General features: G+C 35.6%; 1 long non-coding RNA gene across 1 annotated transcript; it reads left to right on the top strand.

The window, feature by feature from the left end:
* Window positions 1-1129: 1129 nt before the first annotated feature.
* On the top strand, window positions 1130-12068 carry LOC107310838 (uncharacterized). Its single transcript, XR_001553754.3, has 5 exons — window positions 1130-1240; window positions 3257-3337; window positions 8104-8188; window positions 11439-11554; window positions 11963-12068. It is a non-coding gene; the product is annotated as an uncharacterized LOC107310838 (long non-coding RNA).
* Window positions 12069-12349: the final 281 nt, after the last annotated feature.

Here is a 12349-nt window from a genome sequence, read left to right as displayed (position 1 = left end):
CATGTCTGCATATGAAAGGACTGACTTTTAAGACAAGGGAGATTCAAAAATGAACAAAATGTGTGGTGGTGTTTTTTACTAGTTTTTTAACTAAACGTGGTAGTTCTTGAAGCAGCATTTGCTTATTAAGATGTAACGAGGAGAATGAGACATAAGATTTCTGAGGGAGTACTGTGCAGAAGAATAATCACCTTTTCACTGTTTCATTATTTTTGATAAGAGAGAAATAAGCTTTCCTCCTTTGTCAAAAATTTTGGATAACCTTACTTTCCACCCCAATATGAAACAAACATCAGCTGAGAGGTATCAACTTCCAGGGCACATGGGCTTGTACTAAGAAACTGCTATTTTTATGTGGCCAACACAGTAAAAATGAGAGAAACAATGGATTTTGAGGTGACTAGGTTGTCAAGAATTATACAGTACTTGACTATATAAAAACTGTGAAAACAAGAATTCTTTTTATAAATAATATTTTTTTTCTTTTTCCAGTTCCTTCACTGTGAAAAAGATTTGAAGGTGTTGAGATACAACAGCTGTCGGGAAGAATATTTTGTAGTGAAATATCAAACAATAGAGCATTTTACTACACTTCACATTTAAGTATATTATTTTTCTTGTTTCTTATTTTTTCATATAATACCTTTGTGGAATCTCAAATAAGATGGCTATTAACTCTTTAAGAGCAAGGCAAAAAGGACTAAAGATGAGTACTTTTTAAACAGCTGGCACATGACTGGCTATAAAGAAAACCCAAATCAAACTAAAAAATATAATCTTTTAGTTAGTCTGTAAAGTACCCTTAAAAAAAAAAATAAATGTCAGAAATGGATATCACTTTGGAGGATATGCTAAAGAAGAATTGTTAAAAATAACGTATTTTTTTCAAGTTCCCTTCATGTTCATTTTGTATAATTATTTCAGATTAAACGTTGTCATCCGTCCTTCAAAACATAAAAAACTCCATGTTGCTCTCCACCTACACACCCCCCACCCCCCTCCCCCAGGACAGCCAGGACACTGAGGGTCGGAAAGAGGTGGGGAGAGGACACTGCAAGTGCAGTCAGTCTAAACACACCAAAGGATGTTCCCTACCATATGGTCTCACACTCATCATGCTGGGAAGGAAGAAAGAACAGGGGGAACTTGCATTATGATAGCATTAGTTTCCCAAGCAACCAGTCTGCATACTAAGGCTCTGCTCCCCAAGAAGTGGCTGAACATCTTTTTCTGATGTAAGGTAGAATATTTTTTTTTTTTCTCTCTTCTTGCTTGCCAAGGCTCTTGTTTGTTTTTTCTCCCCTTTAATTATGCTGCTCCTATCTCAAACCTACAAATTGTTTTCTTTTTCTTCCATCTCATCTCCTTACCTTGACCTGATGAGGATGGGGAGTGAGAGTACAGACATGCAGTACCTAGCTGCTGATCAGTGTTAAATCACAACAGACCCCCCATTGCACATCGTGACCTCTTTCCTAATCCATTCATTATGCTCATGCATATCTCAATTCTTTTTCCGTCATTTTGCTCTTGAAATGATCCTTCCCACACCAAAACGGTTAGAAAGCTGCCAGTATGTGGCTGTGTTTGTAATGCTTCCAAAAGCACTTGTACTCCCAAGCCTAACCAACTCAAATTTTTGGGACCTTAAATTTTTCTAAGGTTTATTTCTGTACCTGTATCTAGCCTGCTGGAGTACTCCACCAGTTTTCAGTGCTGGCCAAAACCAGTCTGATGCTAACTTTCAGAAAGGTGGAAAGACAGACTTACCAACAGGCATGGAGTATTGCAAAGGAAAAATTACCTGGTAATCAGCAGCACAAACTAGGTCAAATTACCTATTTTGTATCTTCATGACATAGGAAAAAGCAACTGAATTGTAGTAAGAAAACAACTTGAACAATTACTTTTCATTCAATACAGTGTCTGAACTACCATTTGTTTCAGATTCACCTTATCTCTGGTTTTACCTAGAATGCAATTAAGCATTTAACAGCCTTCAGGCTTTTGATTCAGATAATCACCAAGATGTAATGATATTCTATTTCAGCATGATAATCTAGCAGCTTTGGGCTTTAGTGATAAATTTCTATATCTGCTTCCTTGTAGGAGTTTGTTTTTTCCTAGCTCCAGGAAGAATTGAGACTACCCTGTCAAAAGGGCTTTGCTACTGGCCATTGGTGTCTCTCTCCTCTAGGTTCTTTTCTCACCACCTTTTATAATCCTGCTTTTTATATATTGGTCATGGGGAGTGGAGAAGCTGGATCAAAGAACTTCTACCACCCATTTTGTAATTCAGTCAGATGCTCACAGAAGGTAACATTTGACAGGAAAATCCTTATCCACACAAGCCATACAATGGCTTTTTAGATCTTTCAGTATCCTTGTCTGTGAGCATCCTTAATTTGACTATGTTTATATAGTGAAAAAATAAAACCAAAGATGACTAAATCAGTATTTGTGCTATCACTAAGACTGTTATAATCAGAAGTCACAAACTGAGGCACAGACAAAAATTACTTCACCTCTGATGAGCTTTATCTTTCCAGCAGATACAGAGCCAAATTTTGGACAACAGTCTGAGCCCTGTTGAATAAATGAAACTAAATGTACTCGCTCAGTGTTTAAGAGAAGGAATTAACATTGACTGCTGCTTTAATTATTTTAGTAGAAAAGAATAAAGGCAAGTTCTCACTGAAAGAACACTGTGCAGAATCTTTTTCACTGAGATGTGTTCCTCTTGTTTCTTTTCTGTAAAGTGGATTTAATCTCCAGTGCTGCCTATTTGGTGTATTTCATAATAACAATTTATTTTAAATTGCTACCCAAGTATACACAACACACTGTTATTTGCAGAACAACCTGTTGTTAGGGTCAGGTGTTATTTTGTTGTTGTTGCTGTTTTTTGTTGTTGCTATTGTTTTGCAAATTGCTACTACTGCATTTGGGATTGATTTATAGACATAGGAATCCTGCCAAATTAGACCTTGTACTACTCTACTACTTTTAGAGATAAGCTAAGTTTAAACTGGTGTGTTCAAGACCACTATCTACTTATGCAGATAGAAAATTCTACTTTTTTGGACAAAAACAAACTAGCAAACATTGAATTTATTTCAAGTTGGAAAGATATTTTTGTAGGAATGGAATTTTATACCCAAGAAAAATACACAATTAGAAAATGAGGAGTATGACACAACCATCAAAAGTAAAAAATAATTTCAAGTACAAAAACTCTATGTCATTTTCTTCACAGCACATGAGTTGAGCAGACAATTACACATTACCAGTACATCAAGCAATGTAACTATGTGACAAGAAACCAGTTTCACAGCAGGTATGATTTGCATTTCAAGTTGAGATACACATTCTTAGAGAATCGTAGAGCAGCTTTGGTTGGAAGGGGCCTTAAAGATCATGCAGTTCCAACCCTGCTGTCATAGGCAGGGTTATCAAGCATTGCTTACTTCTATTGTTTGTAACCAGAATTTTCAGTGGAAAAATTTGTGTTTGCATTTTAAAAGGGATATTTTCTGAAAGCAGACACTACAGTTTGCTTTGTCTATCATGACTTTCTGTTTATATATCCTGCTTTTTAAGAGTAGATCAGCAAGCCAGTTTCATTAATGTACATTCAAACCTCTTTGCCTCAGTAGAGATTGTGAAAGATTACAAGAAAGTGACTGTGTACTTCCCTACACAGGGAGTTTGTGGAAGTCAGGAAATAATTTAGTTAGAACCCTTCCCCCCTGTGATAGTGAGGGGATGGGAAGTATAGATAGAGCTCAAACTTAGTATATAAAATGCCTAAAAGGATCTGGTCCTAGGATTTGGTACAAGAACTACTGAAACTCTGTTGAGTTCACTGGGTTTTGATTGTTTTACTTTGAAAGGAGACGTATAACAGAGCATCAAAGTGAAAATATCCTCTCTTACAGGGCTGAGAGCTTATCAGTGACCTTTCTTAAAAATAAGGGCTTAGCCACTGTCACAGATGCACCAGAACTAGTGGTAACAAACAAGATTTGAAATGCTTTCTGCCCAGCACTAAACACAGCAGACTCAGTATGGGTTCAGCACTGTGCTTTGAGACACTGTAAATGAGAGACAAATGGTCTTCACATCAGAAAAGAGACTGCTTTTCCTTTCCAAAAACAGCTGTTTGGAATCTGAAGGGATGCAGGCAAAGATGAGTGCCCTGGTTGAGTGGAAATGAAGTAGTGGAAATGTCACACTGAAATATATGCATGCATGTGCTTGCCTCTCTTGACTACAGCTCTTTTTATCCAGACTGGCAAAAGATTTTAATAGCACAGGGTAACAGCAGTTAATCGACTGGTGTTTCAGAACTAGAGAAAAGATAAACATGCAAGAAAAGCATCATCTTTCTGTAGGTATTCTAGAATTAAAAGTATGTAGTTAAAATTTGGAAATCGACTTGGATGGATTTTTACCTTTCCTCCGGTTTTTACATTGATTTATATAAGAAATAATTACATAAGAGAAAAAAAATTGCAGATGTTGCTTTTACACACAGCCAGGAGCCGTCAGTGCAAAGCAGATAACTGAAAAAATGGACTTAACTGTCCTTTCCAGAGTATTTTCTCATGTGTGTCACAGAGCAGAGGTGAAAAGTGGGTAGAATATCCTTCTGTGTCAAAAACTAACCAAAACAGCACCAGCAGCATAAGGGATCACCTGGTCAGGAAGGGATACACTAATATTTTCTGAATGCTGTAGGCAGAATTCAGTGCTTGAATTCATGAATAGATGGCATGGTTCAAGGCATGGGCTGAATAATCTGTGTTCTGCTGTACTTGCAATAAAATTCTCAATTGCAAACAATTTCAGAGCACTTTGTTGAGTTTAAGTTTTTGATTTTTTTCTTAAAAAGTGAAGAAAAAAGGTTGTTTAATAAAGCTTGTTTAATAAAATCCAGTTCTGAATCTCCAAGTTTCCACTTCACTTAAGTCCACAAAACGTTGACTGTCTCATCTAGTGTTGTAGCAGGAATTACCTGGTGCTGATACAATGTTAAAGCCTCATCTCCACTTAACCACAGAGGCTGGGGCCATCAAAGAATGGCAAGGCTGTAAAGGTGGCTAATAAAAAGATGTTGACCAAGATGGTAATAAATAGTCAAAGGTTATTAGTAAAGAAAACTCACCAATGTCAATACCTTGACCGGATAGCTGATGAAGTCTCCACTGGGGAGCAATCTTCAAGAGATGCTGCCTCAATGGTGGTGGTCAGCCCTTAAATAAGTTCTCAGAGGAGGAGGAGTCGAAGTCCACCCCTTCCAGGAGCACAGCTAGATTATTCTCACCTGTGCTCCCGCAGCTGACCCAACACTTGCCTCAGCTAATTAATCAGAGGTTCAGACTGTGATTTCCCATACACAAGGCTTTTCCATCTTAATATCTGTCTACACTTGAAACACCTGAAATATTAAGTGATTCCATAAATACTACCTTAGTGGGAGTTCAATCTCAGCTGGAAAAAAATATAACTTCTATTAAACTTTACAAATAGATTTGTCTTTCCTTCCATTTAAATTGTGCTCCAGTTCTCATTTTTATAATTTCAACTTTTCCTTGTCTAAGAGCTAAGTATGCTCATTACAGAATCACTTGAGGCAGAATTTTCATATGAACATAGGCTGAATGGCCCAGAGGATATGTGCAATAACATTTCAGCAAAACAACTTGTGAGAAAAGAACCACCACAACCCAAAATGTGTAGTTCAAATCAGTTAAAGTGTCTTAAAGTACCTTTGTACTTTGAGTTTAAATACCAAAATGATAAAGATTTTATTGTACTTCATCTAGAGTATCATCAATCCCTTAAGTATTTTTCCTGCAGTTTAAACCTTTCATCCTCATACTGGTTCTCCTTGGATTTCACTTAAATGTTCCCTTTTTCTTCAAGCAATTTCTTCTAATTACTCCTTAAGTTAAAGTCAAGATTCACCTTTCATAGCAGTTAATAAATTCCACTTAAGTACCAGAACACACTCAGGAAAAAAGACACAGCCTTTTGGAATTCGAGATTTGCATGTCTAACCACAGTGGAATTTTTCCTATCTTTTATTTTTTGATTTGAAGTGATTTGGGTGGCAAGGTTACTGCCTTGGACCTAGATATTGGTGATGGACTGAAATTCTTGGCAAAAGAGCCTGGCATTCCATTCTTTTAGATTATCTTTCTTTCAGAAATGAAGATAAAATAAGTTTCACAAAGAAAATAACCAGACTGTAAGTCAGTGACTTTTCCTCCATGGCAAAACCATAAGAACTGGTCGTCATATGTAATTGTATGACCACATGTCACATTGAAACACCAGTGTCAAAAGATTCAATATGAAGTTAGAAACTCAATAACTCCCAACTGGTTTACCTTACCTAGTCTCTTCGGTGTCTCTAGGGAATAATGGAACTGAAAAACAAAGTACTTTTGAATCCAGAGCTCAACTACTTGTGCCTCTGCAGAGCACCTCATATGGCAAGCATGTCCTCCAGAGTCCATTGGAAGAAAGAGTTTTCTATTCCTGTCCTCTGTATCTTCCTGAACACATTGTTCATGGTTAAAAATAGTAAGAAATTATCATAATTCATTTTCACAATATGTAATATTCTTTTCCAAGATATCTGTGGCACAAAGATTTTTCAATTCCTTCTGGGTTTAGAAGGAAAGGGAAAAAGCTTCTGTGTCAAGTGCCCTCAGCAGTACAAAGGAACAAACTCATCATTGGCAATAGGAAATTACTTCTTAAAAGCCTTTCTGGAGGCAGGCAACTGAGCCTCAAGTGGCAGTCCTTAAAATCTGCTGCCTACATAGCTGTTCTAATCCACTTAGCCTTTTCTGGAAGGTTGCAACCTAAAGTTAAAATTCTTGAGTCAAAACCCTGAGAGCAATCTCTCTTAAACTGTTCCCTTACACAGTAGTATAACTCACTAGCACCACTGTTAACACATGCATCAGCTCTGTACAGGTGACTGTTTTTGGTCATACACAAATAATTGCCCGAGTTCGTAGAGAAACTGATAAACATCTGTATGAATGTATGCTTCTAATTTGAATCAGGCTGTAGTCCTTAAAAATCTGAGATCATTTAACATTAAGCATCTCATGAAAATATATAAGAAATGAGAAAATATATAGTATTTAAAAATATTACGCAATTTACTATAATAGAGAACTCCATGACTAATGAGGAGCTTGTACAAGAACTACAGTTGTATTTAATTACATCATTAAAGTTTCAAGGAAAATAAATTCAGAGAGAATTATTCAAATGTCAAGAACATTAGAAAGAGACATGGAAAAAGATGTCTTTTTTTCATTTCGATTTATGGCCTGTCAACCCTTAAATTTACACATCCACTGTCAGTGTGCTACAGAAAAGCCTCAATGAATTTCTAATGCTGCTGCTTTCCTGCAAGTGGCATGTAGTGAGTTCTTTAATCCTAACTCTAAATGAAACTTGTTTGAATTATGTGGTTAATCAATTTACACAGTTATCCTTCAGACAAATACTTCAGACAAACTCCAACTAACTTTTCTCTTTTAAAAATAACTAATTCAGAATAATTGTTTCTACTTCAGTTCATTACTTCCCACACTTTTTTTCCCCACTCATATCTGAAAAGAGGACAGGTGAAGAGGTAACACAGTGCTGCAAGCCCTGATGGATCCTCTGATGATAGGACAAATTAATACTTTTATCCATTATATCTATATATTTATATATTATATCTACAGTAGCTATCCATGTAGCTACTGTAAATGCTGCAGCATAATGGGAAATTACTGAGCTTCTCAAAATAGCCTTTAAAAAGGTTGTATGAGCTCAGTGTTCATCAGTATGAGTTTAAATTACCTGTAGTAATATAGCCTACATAAACAGTAACATTATCACACCTATTCAATTTTAGTTGTTTTTGGAACAGGAAGTTTGTCACAAACTGCCAGAACTCCTCCAGTACGTTTAAATACCAAATAGAGATTCTCACATCTTCTGTAATTTTCATTTGCAGAATTTTGTCAGTATCATCAGCAAATGCTAGCAAATATGCTGTCCGAGTTATTATTTGTTTCTGTACAGGTCAAGCTACAGAGCTAGGAAGATCCAAGGAAGAAAGTAGAATGGAATTCGAAGATGTGCTGAACTATGAAGTCAGCATTATCAAGTAATGTCAGTCTTTGTATATTATCCTGGAGAGAGAGGATTAAAGCTGATGAGTGACTAGTTGAAATACTATTACTTATCCATTTTTAAAACCCCATCAAAATTGCAAAATCTAAGGATCACAGGCAAATGCCTGCACATCTTACTTCAGCGAAACATCGACTGATCTGATACATGTATTTATAGTATACAGCATTAGTTCTGTATGTACGCCTGCAAAATAATGCTGTTTGTTCTACAGGATAGTTTTCCTTACACTGTATTTCACTGTACACAGCGTATATACTGTTGAAAATACACGTGCTGACTTGTTAGAATCTACTTTGAAACTGTACTTTGAAAATGCACTCTGAGACGTCACCTCTGACAGTAACTCTAAATCATTTCGTGCTTATACCAGCTTACACAGTTCTGACCTGCATTTAATTGATCACATCTTAACTTTCTAAACACACACTCAGTATTTTTCTCCAAGTGTTTAATAATGTATCAGTCAACATGCCATGGGATCTATGATCCCACAGAGACCATACTGCATAAAAATATTTTTAAAGGTGTTTTAAATTTTCTTCATGATAAAACAGCCTGACTTTAAATGAAAGCATTAGCAATCAGTTTCACCATGAAGAATACCAAGACATAATTTTTTTGCTTGTTTTCTATTGTTTCTGCAGTGTGTATAGACCAGAGTTGGTAGCATAAATCCAATGACAGGGATAGCATTGTTGTAATAACTCATTAACTACCAGAAAGCAATAGCGTGATTTGCTGTTTTTGTTATTTATTTTTTGTTCTTGTATAGAAATCAGTGAAAATAAGGCAGTTCAGGCTTGTAATGTTGATCTTTTTATGTTGATAATTTATACCTGAAATAACTTTGTTTCACCTGCAGAAACTCACCAGTGTTTGACTTCCTATAATTAACAGCTATAACCTAGAATTATTTGATAGAATTTCTACTTTGATTTTTGTTTTGATTCACCAAAGATGGAAAAATAACATATAAATAATTCTCAATTCATTTTTCACATGTATAATAGGAAAAACTAAATATAATTTCTTCTTGGTGTCTTATAAGAGGTAAATCTCTTTATACGAACAGTGAATTCAAAACAACAAATAAGAAGAAGGTTCTCAGGGAAGCCTTCATATTTTATTAAAAAAAAAAAAAAAAAGATAAAAAAGTAAAAATTGAAATTAATTCACCCAACTAATTTAATGTATGAAGCCAAATTCAGAGAAAGTAATGGAATGACTGCCTAATAATGCATGTCATATTCAGGTATTAAATTTCTACTTTTCTTTAGCACAATTCAGTCTTTTATCAGTGAAGACATTTTTCCAAGACTTTTCAGAAAATATTTCACAATGTGAAACCTCCAGGCATATGTGTAAAAGCCTGATAAGATGTTAAAATTTCTCATTTAACTTCCAAAGAGAAAAGCTCAACATTGAAATCCTCATTTAAAGTTTAAGATCCATCTACTGAGCAATGTTGTTAATAGACATTTCCTGTTCCTGGAACATCTGGCCTCTTTTAGCTAAAACTGCTCAGTGTTAAACTTTGCCTTTATTAAGGGCCACAGGATAACTCAGATTGGAAGGGACCTCTGCCTACTATCCTCTAGGCAGAGTAATTTACAGCTCATAGTGGTATCTCTATGTACATGTACTATTCAATACTATGGCCATTCTGCTCCTCTAACCAGGAATCCTTAAATATTTTTCTCATTATATAGGTGTGCACAGTTATATTTCAAAAAGGAGTCAGAATGAAAATTCATTTAAAATTGAAATTACTGGCACTAACACATTACAAATCATGTACTGAAATATGTTGGAATTAATTACATAGCAATTTGGCTTTTAATAGTGTTCAGTTGTTGATATTTTTCTATCTTGATATACCTTTTTCCTATGGGATGATAAAGTGGGTGCAGCTGCTAGTGTACTGTAAAACTCCTCAAAAAAATTGGCTCTAGTCTCAGTATTGTTACGTAAACCAAACTACCATTATACCTTGCAGGGTAAACCAGTCTCATTGCCAAGCTGCTTTTAATGTTACCATATTAGTAACTGTTTTTTCACACAAAACTCTTGATTTCATGTTATTTTACTGGGCGAGAGGGAAAATCCTAAAGTTTTCGTAAAGCTTGACACATACTGTATCTCAGTCTTTCCTTAAAAATGGAAAATCAGTTCTGCAGCATTCATATTCTTAAGCAAGAGTCAATACATGGGATATTAATTTTTTCCATTGAGAACTATCTGTGCAGGAGACTCATTTGTAATATCTGACAGTGAAAAAGTAGCTCTTGAATACAAGTCATCATTTACCTGCAGCGTATTCCTGTCCCTGTAAGACAGACTGATGTTCCATATGACAGTTTTCCAAATAAATCTGATTCCATTCTGTCTTGTAATCGTTGTATTTCTCTGTGCTGTCTATTAAGACTTGCCAAAAAAAATCAATTATTTTCAGCAGAGACCATGCTGTGTTCTGATTAGGAAGGAAATAGTAGAGGAATTAATGGTTTTGAGGCAATAAAACCAAAACCCTTCTCATGCTCTACTGCATTAATCAAATCTTACTTTTCAAGACATAATTCTGATAATTAATCTGTTGTTACTGGTTGCATTCATTATAGCCACTGTTGTATAATTTATATTAAAAAAACAAATATGGTTTTATTAAATGATGGCATTTCAAAACTTGGCTAGTGACAGATAGTTCCATTAGCGACAGCAAATAATTGGACAGTGATGAAGTACAGCACAGACTTGGGTGAAAGTACCCCTCTTCACAGAGTAAACAGCACTCAACTTCTGCATCACCTCAGTCCTTCAGTGCCCATAATTTGTATTCTCCACACAGTTTCCAATCAGCACGAGTTTTACACAACACTTTTAGCTCATCTATCTCAGTAAACTGTGACCATCTCCATAGCTAACCAGCAGCAGCAACAACAGCATACTGAAGCAGAAGTACTGAGAGATGTGTGATAAATGTTTTGGATTTGCAGGAAATCAGAATGATAATTTTCTAGTGACTTCAGCAAGGAAGGGCCCTGGGGGCCTTTATGTTAAAACTTTACACTGTATTTTCATATATTTTTTAAAATAAATTCTCATTCATTTCTTGGAAAGCAAAAATTCTGCTGAAAAAAAAAAAAAAGAAATTATGAATACTTTTGCAGGATATATTTTAAAGATAGTCTTATAAATGTGGGAATGATTCTTACACTGTACAGGACACAGGGAGGACCACAGGCAGAAGACAGAAGTACCAGAGATTCATGGAAGAAAAAGCAGGCAAACAAGTGTGAGTTCAGGAGGATTTGTGCATTCATCATCAATCAGCCAAGAGGTGAGGAGCAGTATGGAAGTCAAATCCTCTGCATTATTTGGAGACATTACATGGATAAAGCTTTCCTACAGACTTTCTGTGGATTTACAGTATAAACAGTTTCATGCAGAGGAAAGTATCATTTAACTACTTATAGTAAATGGAACAGATTAATTAAGAAAGGATCCAAGCAATTTAGAAATGAATTTGGGCTCAAGGAAAAGTAATTGAACCTGAATCCTCCACACTGTAACAGTCACCTGCTATACCACATAAGGTACATTTTAAGGCCCTTTTCTCAGTATGAATTAAAGTATGACTTTCAAACAAACAAACAAATAATTAGGAAAAGAAAAAATATTTAAAATATTTTGTGTTTTGGTAGCTACTCTGATTGCAGTTATCCAAGCATTTTCCTTATACTTCCAGATATCAACATCCAAAAGGAGGGGTAGAAGCTTGAGTTGCAACCAAGAAAACCAGCTGAGAATGATCAAACCAGCTGACATGATCCTTGAGGTCCCTTCCAACCCGGGTAATTCTGTGATTCTGTGTGTGATTCTGAGAAGATTCACCCACACAGTATGTCTGATAGCCTTACTGATCGTACTCACTTCCTAAGCAATTTCCCATTTAAAAAAAGCAACTGGTCTGCATCTGCCTTTCTGAACCAGCAGATAAGAAAACAAAAATAGACATTGCATTAGTAGACTTCCCTTTTCTTTTTTCTTATTGCTTGAAGTCATATGATCAGTTTTATATTATCCTGGAGCAACATAAAATATAGCACACGGAATTACTTGTTTAGAGGTGGAT

The sequence above is a fragment of the Coturnix japonica genome, chromosome 3 (genome assembly GCF_054131305.1).
Source record: "Coturnix japonica strain WE chromosome 3, WE-NBRP24, whole genome shotgun sequence".
Lineage (NCBI taxonomy): Eukaryota > Metazoa > Chordata > Aves > Galliformes > Phasianidae > Coturnix > Coturnix japonica.
Note: the sequence above shows the minus strand (reverse complement) of the source record. Positions and strands in the feature narration are given on the sequence as shown.